We start from the raw sequence: 13,293 nt of genomic DNA, 5'->3' as shown, positions 1-13,293 counted from the left end.
GTTATTATTTTTAATTATGTATAGGTATGTGTATCTGCATGTGAGCATGTACAGCAGTGGTTCTCAGCCTTCCTGATCCTGCGACCCTTTAATACAGCTCCTCATGTTGTGATGACCTCAACCATAAAATTATTTTTATTGCTATTTCATGACTGTAATTTTGCTACTGTTATGAATCGTAATGTAAATATCTGACATGCAGAATATGATATACAATCCCTGTGAAAGGGTCCTTTAATCCCAAAGGGACCATGACCCCCAGTTCGAGAACCGCTGATGTACAGGAATGCTGGCAGAGACCGGGGGTGTCAGATCCCCTGGCACTGGAGTTGCAGACGGTTGTGAGGCACCTGTCATGGGTGCTGAAAACCGAACTCAGGTTCTCTTCAAGAGCAGCAAAAGCTGAACTAGAGAGATGCCTTGGCGGTTAAGAGCACTGACTGGCCGGGCAGTGGTGGCACATGCTTTTAATCCCAGCACTTGGGAGGCAGAAGCAAGTGGATCTCTGAGTTTGAGGCCAGCCTGGTCTACAGAGTGAGTTCCAGGACAGCCAGGGCTACACAGAGAAACTCTATCTTGAAAAACAACAACAACAACAAAAGAGCGTGGGCTGATCATACAGATGACCCAGGTTCAATTCCCAGCGCCCACATGGTAGCTCACAGCTGTCCATAAATCTTGTCCCAGGGATCGGACACCCTCTTCTGACCTCTGGCATTTGATGTATATATATCTCATACAGCAAAACAATCACATAAAATAAAATAATACATCTTAAATGGTTAAAAAAAAAAAGAGGGCTACAGTATTGGCTCAGAGGTTAAGAGCATTTGCTGTGGGGGGCTGGAGAGATGGCTCAGGGGTTAAGAGCACTGGCTACTCTCCCAGAGGACCTGAGTTCAGTTCCTAGTACCTACATGGCAGCTCACACCTGTCTGTAACTCCTGTTCCAGGGGATCTGACAGCCTCATATGAACATATGCAGTAAAAATACCAATGAATATTAAAAAAAAAAAAAAAAAAAGAGCTCTTGTTGCTCTCAGAGGACAAGAGTTTAATTCCCAGCACCGGCACATAACTCCAATTGCAAGGGATCTGCCACCTGGGGTGCCAGGCATGTATGTGGTACACACACATACATGCAGGCAAAATATTCATATACATAAAAAATTAACAATAATAAAGAGTTATGTGTCATTTAAATAGTATTGTTGTGCCAGGGAAATGTTAATGAGCCCCCAAAACAGAGTCAGGAGCTGATCTGATGCAACTTACAGCAGTCTTTATTGGAGCTAGCTCGCCACCCCCACCCCCTGATGGTTTTGGGGGGGGGGAGCCCCGAATGTCTATCAGGGCAAGGCTTTATAGTAAGCAGGGAGTACATGTGCAAGCATCTAATTGGAGAGCCACTGTGGCCTTTAACATAATTGGCTGGTGCTGGGAGTCATATCATAAACTTAATTTCTGCTCCCCTCTGCATTGGTGGTCGTTAGGCAGGGGGTGGGCTTGTAACCTGTGGTGCAGGTTTGTTGGGGGAATAACCAGGAGGCACTGGTCTTGTTGGGGATTAGCCTAGAGACTGGAGCTTGGCTCCAGGTTTTGTTAGGGGGCAACTTGGAAATTAATGCTAGGTACCAGCCAGTTAGTTTCCCTGAGTTCAAACTTAGGTCAGGTTCTCTAAAAAGATTTGGCATCTCTCAGTGTCATGTTTTTACAAGAAAGAAGAACAACGATCGAACAGCAAGGACTCTTTAACAGTCTCTCTGGACTTTGAGATATTTTGGGGAGTTGTGGGGTTTTCCTTTTCTGTGTGTTTGTGTGTGCGATGAGTGGTAAGTGCCTTTATGTGTTGACCAAGTCAGCTCAGGAAATCAACTGTGTCTCAAGGGAGGGAGAGAGAATTGAAAATAAAAAGACAATTAGACAACATTCTAACATGACTCCAGCCAGTGCTGAGGCTGAAGCGGGTTTATGCTTCTCCAGTCTTCTTTCTTTCTTTTTTAAAAAGATTTATTTTATGTATATGGGTATACTGTAGCTGTACAGATGGTTGTGAGCCTTCCTGTGGTTTCTGGGAATTGAATTTAGGAACTCTGCTCGCTCAGGTTCAAAGATTTATTTGTTATTATAAATAAGTACACTGTAGCTGTCTTCAGACACACCAGAGGGGGGCGTCAGATCTTATTACAGATGGTTGTGAGCCATCATGTGGTTGCTGGGATTTGAAATCAGGACCTTCGGAAGAGCAGCCAGTGCTCTTAACCACTGAGCTATCTCTCCAGCCCCTCCAGGCTTCTTTTATACCATTCTAAGTACATCCAAAGAGTAAGGTCAGTTCTAAGGCATAAATGGAGTAGTTAAGGAACAAACAAGGGATAGACAAAGGTCCCAGGATTACTGTATTCAGGGTCTTAACAAGACCAGATACAAAGATTCTTCAGCTGTATTTATCTTAAGCCTACTTCTGAGTCCCAGTCCTAGCCCAAATTCAGATTCCTGCCTGAGCCTACTTCCGTGTCCTAGCCCAATATCAAATTCCTGCCAAATTCCTAGAAGGCAGCCCCCAAAGCTAGCCACAATGCATGTTCCCATGTATATGGGCACATGTCCGTCCATGTGGAGGCCTGAAATTGACATCAGGAGTTTCCCTTGATGGCTCTGCCCTTTTAATTTGCTTTGTTTTAAAATTGCTTGTAAGACAGGAATGCCTTTAATCCCAGCACTCAGGTAACAGAGGCAGGGGATCTCCATGACACCAGGCCAGCTTGGTCTACAAAGTGAGTTCCAGGACAGCCAGTCCTATGTAGAGATACCCTGTCTCAAAAACAAAAACAAAAAATACATGTGTGGGTGCATGTGCGACAGAGGGACAACTTCTCAGCATCTATTGTCTTCTCTCCCATGTGGGTCCTGGGGGTTGAACTCAGGCTTGTTGATAAGTGACCTCACCAACTGAACCATCTCTCCCCAAGACCTTGAGGTGGCTCATATTGGCAGCTCTAAGAGAAAAGGAAGTACAAGGATGTCCATAAGGTGCCTGACACACACTGCAGCTTCTGGGGTCACACCCCTACCTCCTGCTGATGCACAGAGTCCTCCTGACCATAGCCCTGTACCCTCATCTGGGATCTGGCGCTACCACTTATGAAATTAGACACAGGATAGCAGTAGACAAAGGCTTCTGAGAAGAGCGAAGGTTGGATCCAGCCAGGGCTCCGTCACCTCGGGGCTGTTTCTTCTGCTGAAGAAGCCGGTCATGTGCCTGGCTATTTGTAGCTGAGAAACAGAGGAAAGAACTCCGGGAACCAGAAAGTAACTGCTTCCTGGATTTGGGTCTGGATTCGGATCAGGTGACCTGGCTTTGAGGCTTCTGACTTCACAGTTCTTGCTGCAGGGAAGGCAACAGTTGGGACATCCACAGGTTCTCTCTAGGTCAAGTGGTCACATCAAGGCCAAGGTCTGTCACTTGGCTCGTTCATAAACAAGGACAAGAAAGAGTACAGGAGAGTGGTACCCTCTGCCTGTAGCTCTGACTCTTAGCACGCCATAGCTTAGGAAATGTACAGGTCATGAGTTATTTTTGTTTGTTTTTTGAGACAGGGTTTCTCTGTGGAACAGCCCTGGCTGTCCTAGAACTCGATTTGTACACCATGCTGGCCTTGAACTCACAGAGATCCATCTGCCTCTGCCTCCATAGTGCTGGGACTAAAGGCACGGGTCACCACCATTCAGCCTAGTGGTGAATTCTAACCGTGTCACTGTTGTCACCTGAATCCACTTCACCTTGCCAGTTCTGGGGCACCCACGTGGGCCTGACTGAGACCTTAATAAACCTTGAGGGTAAAGACATCCCCCATCTCCTTTGACCAGAAAAAGATATGGTGTAGAAACGCAGATGCTTGCATTGATGACCCAGCATGCATTTCTTCCTGCCTTCCCACCCTTGGCCCACAGAGGCTCTGAGAGTTGATCACACCAACTTCAGGATGTATCATTGCCCCCACTCTTGTCTCCTCTCTCCCTCTCTCCCTCCTAGCCTCTGACATCTCCAACATACAACATGGCCTCGCTACCAACCACCCTACTCTGCCTTGAGCTCATGTTTCCCCAAGAGAAGTTTAGATTGCTCTGCTTCGTCTTCCAGTCAGGTTCCCTCACAATCTTGGAACTTGCCAACAGATTGGATCCCCATCTACATCCAATCAACTGTACCCAAGAGGCAGTGCCGCAGGATCCCACCCTGGCTATCTCTGAGGGGGATACGGCAGGACAGTTACATGCCCAAAGGTTGTGCCTTCCCTTCTCCATCCACTCCCTCTGCATGTGTTAAGCTTATGACCTCCAGCCTAGCTATAGGCAGTCCGATGAGGTGTTGGCTGCCTCGCCCTCCTGCCCCACCCGGGACAAGCAAGATCAATCAATCATGTCCCTCTCTCCCATTGGCTAAGCCCTGAAGCCAACTCATTCTTCACAGTACGTTTCACGACACCATCCTAAGCAAGGTTGACGGACAAGAAAAAAACTAAGTGAGAACGAATGATCTTGATGTTGCTGAGGGCACTGGCGCAGTCAGGAAATGAGTCAGCACTCCTTACCTGAGCAGGATTGGGTGTGGAACCGCGGGTCAGTGTCTCGGGGGAGAGGTTCTAGTTACCTGTGATCCTGGGGATCTTGACAACAGACAGCCTGTGAGGAACACCTTCGCCCAAGGGCAAGACTAGGGTGAGGTGCTGATTCAGTGGCCCTGAGTTTGAAGTTCATCACCACCTCATGTAGGAACTCCTAAGCCAACTGATAGAGACCTAGAGGAGGCACTAAGGAGTCAACAGGAAGGCTAATGGGCCAGCATGGCTGAAGGGGCAACACCATGTACCCAAGACTTCTCAGAGCTCTTGCTTGCACAGGCAGTCAGTAGAGGTCAGTGTGTGTGAGTGTGTGTGTGTGAGTGTGTGTGTGTGTGTGTTCCTTCTGTCTTTTGACACATAAATCACACAGGAGTAAAATCATTTTCCCACACATGGAAGAGAGAGAACCACAGTGAGGGCAAGGCGCTTAACCCTGTCAGCCTTCCCATAGGCTCACAAGCTCAATGCTACCAGATTTCTCATTCCCTCCTTGACACGGTCTTACCGTGTACCTCCAGCCTGGAACTCACTAGACCAGGCCAACCTTTTTGTTTGTTTGTTTGTTTGTTTGTTTGTTTGTTTTTTCGAGACAGGGTTTCTCTGTTTAGCCCTGGCTGTTCTGGAACTCACTCTGTAGACAAGGCTGGCCTCAAACTCAGAAATCCGCCTGCCTCTGCCTCCCAAGTCCTGGGATTAAAGGCGTGCACCATCACTGCCGGACTGGAAACCATTCTTTAGCCCAGGCTAGGCCATGAAGTCACCTTCCTACCTCAGCTTCTGAGCACAGTGACGATACACACGAGTCATTATTTGTGGCTGAAATTCAGATTTGTACATGACATGTCTTCATTCTTGAATTTTGGCAACTAATTCAGAACACTGGGGACATCTATTTTATATATCCATAATTTCTATTTTGTTTTAGACCAGTGGTTCTTAGCCTAAGACCATTTGCATATCAGATATTTACATTATGATTCATAGCAGCAACAAAAGGAAAGTTATGAAGTGTCAATAAAAAATAATCTTATGGTTGGTTGGTTCCACAACATGTAGAACTGTATTAAAGAGTCACAGCAATAGGAGGCTGGAACCACTGTTTTAGACCACTGGGGGAAGAACCCCCAGGCTCAGGTGGTTTTCAAGACCTGCCTCCATGATGAGACCTGAATGGGGACATCAGTGCCCTTCTAGTGACCTCTGAAACATGCAGGATGGGGTGTGTGACCTACACGTTTAACCACCAATCATGCTCCTGGGCACTCACATTCACCAGAACCATCTGCTTGTCCGGACCAAAGCCAGTATAGGGGCTGGAGCGATGGCTCAGTGGGTAAGAGCACTGACTGCTCTTCCAGAGGTCCTGAGTTCAAATCCCAGCAACCATATGGTGGCTGACAACCATCTGTAATGAGATTTGACACACTCTTCTGGTGTGTCTGAAGACTGCTACAGTGTAGCTCATATACATAAAAAAGTATTAAAAAAAAAAAGAAAGAAAACAAAGCCATTATAGAGTGTTGCTTCTCCTTCTGTAGAGCCCTGAGTGACCTTGAGTGACCCCCAGCATGGGCTCTTAGAGCCCTGTAGTGGTGCTTCCAGGTGGTAGGTAGCACAGGAAGATAGGACCAATGCCCACATTGTCCACCATTTTCCCATACCCCTTTGGATGTTGAGACTAACCCAGGGTCTCATGCATACTACTGGGCTACAAGAAAGGCCATGCCCTAGGGCATCAGAGGTTCTCAAGAGAGTCGGGGACAGCCAGGAGAATTCGAAGGAAGGCATCAAAATGGCCCTACAGGCAAGGGCTTATCCCCTGGCGACTAGAAGCAAGGTTTGGGGAACAAGCCCTGGCTACTGGAGCCAGTCACAGTGGGCCCAAGCTCTCCTCCCTCAACCTTACCAGATGGGTATGGCTAGGTTCTGGAACACTGCTAGGCCAAGGCTGGAGTGAGGCACTGAGGCCACCAAATAAAAAGGCACCCTTCTCAGCTCCCCCTGGCTTTGGCATAATTGCTTTTCTTCTAACACCATATTTAAAAATGAGCTGAAGCCAGTTCCTCTTGGGGTCTGCGTGGGCAACAGTTTATATAGGCAGAGTCTATGAGAGCACAAAATCCACCTGTGTGGCTGCCAGCCAGCCCTGTGGCCTCGGGGAATGAATGTCTTACTTTTTTCTCTCCCTTCTGCCTTTCCTTTCATTTCCTTGGCACCAATTTCCAAATTAGTCAATCAGAAGTGGACTGTGATCTTGAGTCAGCCAATGAGGAAGAGCCAAGCACCCTTTTCACAACCAGACATTGTCTTGCAGGGTTACTTTCACTCTGGGTGTTGCTGTGCCCAATACTAAGGATATTTTCCAACATGAGGGGCCGAATCTAGGACCTCGCTCATGCCAGGCTGGTCTTCTATCATTGACTATGTCACCACCCTCTTTTTATTTGGAGACAAATCTTGAACTTGGCAATTCTCTTGCCTCAGCCTCTCAAACAGTTAGGATTTTGTCACCAAGCCCAGTTTTTTGTTTGTTTGTTGTTTCTGTTTTGAAACAGGGTTTCTCTTAGTTGCCCTGGCTGGCCTGGAATTTGCTGGGTAGAGGAGGCTGGTCTCAAACTTGTGGTGATCCCCCTGCCTCTGACTACCAAGTGTGACGATTATAGTTATATGCCATCAAATCCAATGTGGATCCTCTTTCTGAACTCAAATGATAGGTAGTATTTACTCGTTTATTGAGATGGGGCCAGGCCAGCCTAGAATCCAACCATGTAGCCCAGGCTGGCCTCAAACTTGAGGTTCTCCTGCCCCAGCCATTTGAGTGCTGGGATTCCAAGTGTAATCCTTCCCCGCCTTAAACAGCTTTGGAGTCGTGCTGGGATTGGAGGTGGATGAAAGCTTCCGGACCCTTCATCAGCTTAATTCTTGCGCCTCTAGAAAGGGTCCTCACATTCTGATGTGTGAGGAAGAGGGAAAGACAGGTGCTCCTGGTCAAGTTCTGGGAGTGCAGTGGGGCCTGGGCACAACTGAAGTTTTACCAGGCGGGGGAGATGAAAAGGGTTTGAATATAACTTTTACAAAGTGAAAACTAGTGGACTCTTGGCCCTTGGTGGGCTAGCCTACTGGTCTAGCCAGGGCTCTGTAACAAGACTCTGTGTCAAAACATGTGCTAGCCTGGACACGATGGCATACGTATTTAATCCCAGCACTCTGGAGGCAGAAGCAGGTGGATCTCTCTGAGTTTGAGCCCAGCCAGGTTTTTCGAGACAGGGTTTCTCTGTGTTGCCCTGGCTGTCCTGGAACTCACTCTGTAAACCAGACTGACCTCGAACTCAGAGATCTGCCTGCCTCTGCCTCCCAAAAGCTGGGATTAAAGGTGTGTGCCACCACCGCCCGGCCAGCCAGGTCTCCATAACAGTATGTAACCTAATACTCTGTCACAAGTCAAAAACAGAAACAAAACAAACAAACAAGGGGTAGGCATGTAGCTCAGAGGTAGAGCACTTGCTTAGAGTGAGCAAGGCCTGGGTTTAATTCTCATTATGAAGACAGAAAAGGGAAGCCAGTGCACTAACCTCATGTTCAGAGGCTTCAGGCCTCTGGACAAGAGTCCAGTATGAGTGTGTTATTTAAGAGCCCTGCTTAGGTCTGTTACAACAGACCCAGCACACAGCCAGGTGCTGCCGTCACTACCAACACTGTAGACCAGGAAACTGCATCTTGACTCTGCCCTGGCTGTAGAGGGAGCCTTGTAGAGAGTGGTATATCTGAAGCAGAGCTAGGGAAGGTTGGGAGGGAAGATGGATGGCTCTGTGGTCTTGGGCCCTGTACCAGAGACAGCAATGGCTTTGCAACATATTTCATTTAATGTATGACCAAGAAATTGCTAGGTGCCCAACCTGTGTTAAACACTGCTGTTGTCATTGCTTTGATGTCTAAACAGGGAGATCTTGGTCATCACTTTGGCGGGTGACCAAATTGCTTCCAGAACACCCTTGGTAGAAGCACTGTGTGTGTCTAGTGTCTTGGTGAGGCTGAATCATGCGGTGAGATGGGAATCTGGTAATGTGTCAGGGTCCCTTGGTGTGGTGACATTTCCACAGCTGGACAGCAGCTTCCTATGGAAGAAGAGATGGCCCTGTGTGGGTGTCTGCTGACTCAGACCTCCCATCAGGGAGCCCAGGCTGGAACTCAAATTGCCTTCTGTATGTCCTCGTTCAGCACTTTGGGGAGCTCAAGCGAGTATCCCTGAATGAGGAACCTGGTAATGAATACGGTGACCCAAGGAAGGGGCAGGGCTTTGATTATGGAGCTTATGAAACTATCCCGTCTGATGTGTGCTTTCTTGTAGGTCTTCTGGGTTTGTTGCTCCCCAAGGCCATTTCTAAAAGTATCTGCAAGTTACTGAAATTATGAGTGCAAGTTATTAGAACGCTTGTCTATAGCATGCACAGAGCCCAGAGTTCAGTCCATGAATGTAGCATGAACTCAGCCTGGCAGGGCATGCCTGGAGCCTAGCACGGGGAAAGTGGAGGCAAAGAGGGTCAGGAGTTCAAGGACACCCTCAGCTACAAAGAGCATCTGAAGCCAGAGCGGAGTACAGAAGACCTACCTCAAAACAAAACAAAACAAAACAACACCCCCCCCCCCCAAATAGCAGGGCAGTGGTGCACGCCTTTAATCCCAGGACTTGGGAGGCAGAGGCAGGTGGGTTTCTGAGTTTGAGGCCAGCCTGGTCTACAGAGTGAGTTTCCAGGACAGCCAGGGCTACACAGAGAAACCCTGTCTCAAAAACAAAACAAACAAACAAAACAAAAACAAAAACCAAAACAAACACAAAAAAACAAAAACTAAACAAACAACAACAACAACAAAACGATCAAGAAGGAAGAGTTCAGAGGTTGACTGTCCCATACCTGCAAGTCTAGCACATAGTGAGTTCCAGACCAGCCTGAGCTACATAACAAACCCTGCCTGGAAAAAAGGGAGGAGGAAGGGAGGGGTAACTCCATGGCAGTGCTTTTGTCACATTCAGAAGGCCAGGAGTTCAATCCCTGGCCCAACAAAAAGCACACAAGCAGGGGGTGGGGTGGGGTCGGGGGTGGGATGGGAGGTGAGGAATATGGGACTGGATGACATAACATGGGACGGGGTGGGGGGTGGGGAGGCATGGGACAGGAAGAGGAAGGGCTCAGTGGCTGAAGTGCGTGCTATGCAGGTATGAGCACCTCAGTTCAGACTTCCAGCACCCACAGAAAAGCCAGGTGTGATTGTGTGAGTCCATAATCCCAACCCCCAGGAGCAGAGACAGGTGGATGGTGGAGTGCCACAGCAGACCACAGCCAGGAAAGAGTAGCCACATCTGTATACCACCAACACTCCCACAGACACACGAAACAACCATTAGACAACAAAAACAGGGGTAGAAATATAGCGTCTCAGTTGGTACAATGCTTGCCTACCATGCACAAGGCTGAGTTTGACTTCCAGCACCCCATAAACTAGGCATGGTGGGGTATGTGATCCCAGCAGTGACCCAGAAAGCAGAGGCAGGAGGATCAAGAATTCAAGGTCATCTTTGAATACATAGTAAATTTGAGGTGAACATGGGCTATGGGGAACCTTGCCTCAAAAAATTAAAACCAGCCCAAACACACAAAACCACACTACAGATTTGGCAGGCTTCATGATCCAAGACTGTAATTTTTTTTGTTGTTGTTTTGTTTTGTTTTGTTTTTTCGAGACAGGGTTTCTCTGTGTAGCCCTGGCTGTCCTGGAACTCATTCTGTAGATCAGGCTGGCCTCGAACTCAGAAATCCTCTTGCCTCTGCCTCCCAAGTGCTGGGATCAAAGGTGTGCGCCACCACTGCCCAGCCCAAAATTGTAATCTTAGTATTTGGACGGCCGAAGAAGGACTAAGAGGTGAAGGCCATATTGGGTGATAGAGCAAGACCCTGCCTCAAAACTGAAACGATGCCACGGAACCCTTACTGAGTCCTCTGTATCTACCGTTCCTAATTCCCACAAATCTGCCTTTCTTCCAACTAACCTCATGCTCTCCAGCAGCCCGCGCCATTCTGGGACTCCCCCGATCCCTTCCAAACCGCAGACTTTTGACTGCTCTATCTGGCTGGATCTCTCTTTCCCTGTTCCACCAGACATTGCAGAGTTCTTACATCATCTGGAGGCAGGAGAAAAAGGCAGGGTAAATAGAGAGTCCCTTGTGGACGAGAAAAGAGGCCCTTACCACAGAGTTTTTCCCTCCTCATTAGTTAGGGAATGCTGTATTAATTTCTGTTATCAAGCCCACAGAGATAAGCCTTAGCTATTTACAACAGTGCATTACTCAAGTACAAATTCATGTCCCAGAGTAGCGTTGTTATTATTATTATTATTATTATTATTATTATTATTATTATTATTATTATTATTTTATGGGTGTGGGTGTTTTACCCTGTAATGCATGTGTGTCTGTGCACCATGTATGTCTGATGCCTGAGCCCAGAAAAGTGTGTGTCAGATACTGTGACCCTCCTTCCCCTGAGGGCTGATTCTTCAGACCCCGCCTTGCCACAGATAACCACACCTCTCTGCCCACCTCCTGCTAATTGCCACACCTCTCTCCAAGTTCCAGTTACTCGGGAAGTCCCGCCTCCAGAGACTGAAGAAGAAGTTGCTGATTGGGCCAAGTTGCTGACGAATTTGGGAGAGGGATTTTTGCCTTACCTATTCTACCTGTTGGTTTGTAACAAAGTGAATTGAATGAAAGATGGCAGACTAAAACACATCGTGTTTGTCTAATTTTTACAGACCCTTCCTGTGGTTCCAGTACCCCAAAATTATGTTTCTGGACCTTGATCCCCCATTGCAGAAAACCCATTCGTACATGTGGCCGCTGGATGGCTACAAGATACCCCTGTCTGGAACTGGAGTTATAGTTGGTCGGGAGCTACCATGCGGGTGCTGGGAATCGGATCCAACTCCTCTGAAAGAGCAGCCAGTGCTCTTTACCTCTGAGCCATCTCAGCGGGATCTCAGAGTCTTGACCGAAGCCTCTTAGCAGCGGAGAGTCGATCCTTCCAGGATGATGAGCCACAGTTACTTTTAAGGCTGTCCCTTTACCGGGACAATATTCCTTCTGCATAGAGATACTTCCAGACAACTTGGGTACGTGAGGCCTTGTGGTGGTCTTAGTTCTCTGCCAGGTATTTTCTACTTTTCCAACGAGCAAGCGTAAACATTTGTCTACAGTGTAACATTTTAGCTTCCCCTGCAACCCTTGCCAGCCAGAGACTTAACTTACTGGCTCTAAACTCTACCCAGAGCTCCCCAGGAGCCACCCCCACGATCTCATTCACTGAATAAGAACGGGTTCCTTAGCAACCGCTTGAGATGGAATTTCAGAAGCTGACAAAAATCTCACCTAGAGCTATTGTAAAGACACGTGAGGGTGACTCTCCTTTGAGAAACCTACAGACGCCTGGACATGTCTTATTCTTACCCTGAGTACCCCTCCGTGCTTAAATAGGCTATAAGTCCTTTAAAAATAAACCCTGTTTCCTATTGGTTTGTCCTGAAATTCCTTCCTGAAGCCCAGGATGGAGGTCTCTCAGACAGGAACTGCTCCTGTGGCAATGGGTGGCAGTGAGGGCTGTCTCCTACAGTCTATTATAAACACTGGATTTGGGGGTGGGGGGGATCCTGGGAATTTTGAGTCGTCCTTTAGAGCCTGAAAAGCTAAATGATTTGTCTAACACCCTAACATATGGGATGTATGCCGCAGCCCCCAAACCATGCGGCTGCCTTGAAATGGGGGAGTAGGGGGTCACTCTTCTCCAGCCTGGTCACTAATTGTTTAAGGGTAGGGATCTGAACCTATCCCTGCTCCCCAGGATGGATCATCTTTGTCCAGGGCCTGCTCAGTCCCCAGCTCCGGTAGACTGTAGCTTATTGTCCATCTCAGAATTGGACAGGCCAGGGTCTTCTCAGCAGGATCCAGAACAGGCCTTTCTTGCTTAGGTGGCCCTGTAGTTCCTGAGGCTGACTACTGCACAAGCAAGTGACTCTGTGACTCATGGGCAGGTTGGGTCGCACCTGCCTGGCTGGAGAAGAGCAGTGGGAATCAGATAGCCAGGTGTGAGCTGGCAAAGCAGCTCTGCCACCCACTCTCCTTGCCCAGGCAGGCCTCAGTTGTGGCTCTTGTCTCCTCTACACTGACAAAGCATTTCATGAGATAAAGCTTTAACCCTCTAGATGGGCCCAACCGTCAAGAGCTGACTCCCTTCATGAAAATCCATGATTTAACCAGGTCTGATGGTGCACACCTATGATCCCAGCACTTGGGTGGGAAAGGTATGAGGATTGTGAGTTCAAGGTCAACCCGGGTTACCTATCAAATTGAAGCCATCGGAGGCTGTATGAGACCCTATCTCAGAGAACAAGGGAGCTAGAGAGAAGGTTTAGTGGTTAAGAGTGTATGCTACGCAGGGCGGTGGTGATGCACCTTTAATTCCAGCACCTGGGAGGCAGAGGCAGGCAGATTTCTGAGTTCAAGACCAGCCAGGTCTACAAAGTGATAGCCAGGGCTATACATAGAAACCCTGTCTCGCCGGGCGGTGGTGGCACACGCCTTTAATCCCAGCACTTGGGAGGCAGAGGCAGGCGGATTTCT

The 13,293-nt window shown here is 48.1% G+C and overlaps 1 long non-coding RNA gene across 1 annotated transcript; it reads right to left on the bottom strand.

The window, feature by feature from the left end:
* Positions 1-8,467: 8,467 nt before the first annotated feature.
* Positions 8,468-11,963, bottom strand: LOC116087675. Its single transcript, XR_004117556.1, has 2 exons — positions 11,509-11,963; positions 8,468-8,740 (listed from the first exon to the last, which is right to left on the bottom strand). It is a non-coding gene; the product is annotated as an uncharacterized LOC116087675 (long non-coding RNA).
* Positions 11,964-13,293: the final 1,330 nt, after the last annotated feature.

Source organism: Mastomys coucha, unplaced genomic scaffold (genome assembly GCF_008632895.1).
Source record: "Mastomys coucha isolate ucsf_1 unplaced genomic scaffold, UCSF_Mcou_1 pScaffold13, whole genome shotgun sequence".
NCBI classification, from domain to species: Eukaryota; Metazoa; Chordata; class Mammalia; order Rodentia; family Muridae; genus Mastomys; species Mastomys coucha.
The sequence above is the reverse complement of the archived record's forward strand: the minus strand, read 5'-3'. Positions and strand labels throughout refer to the sequence as shown.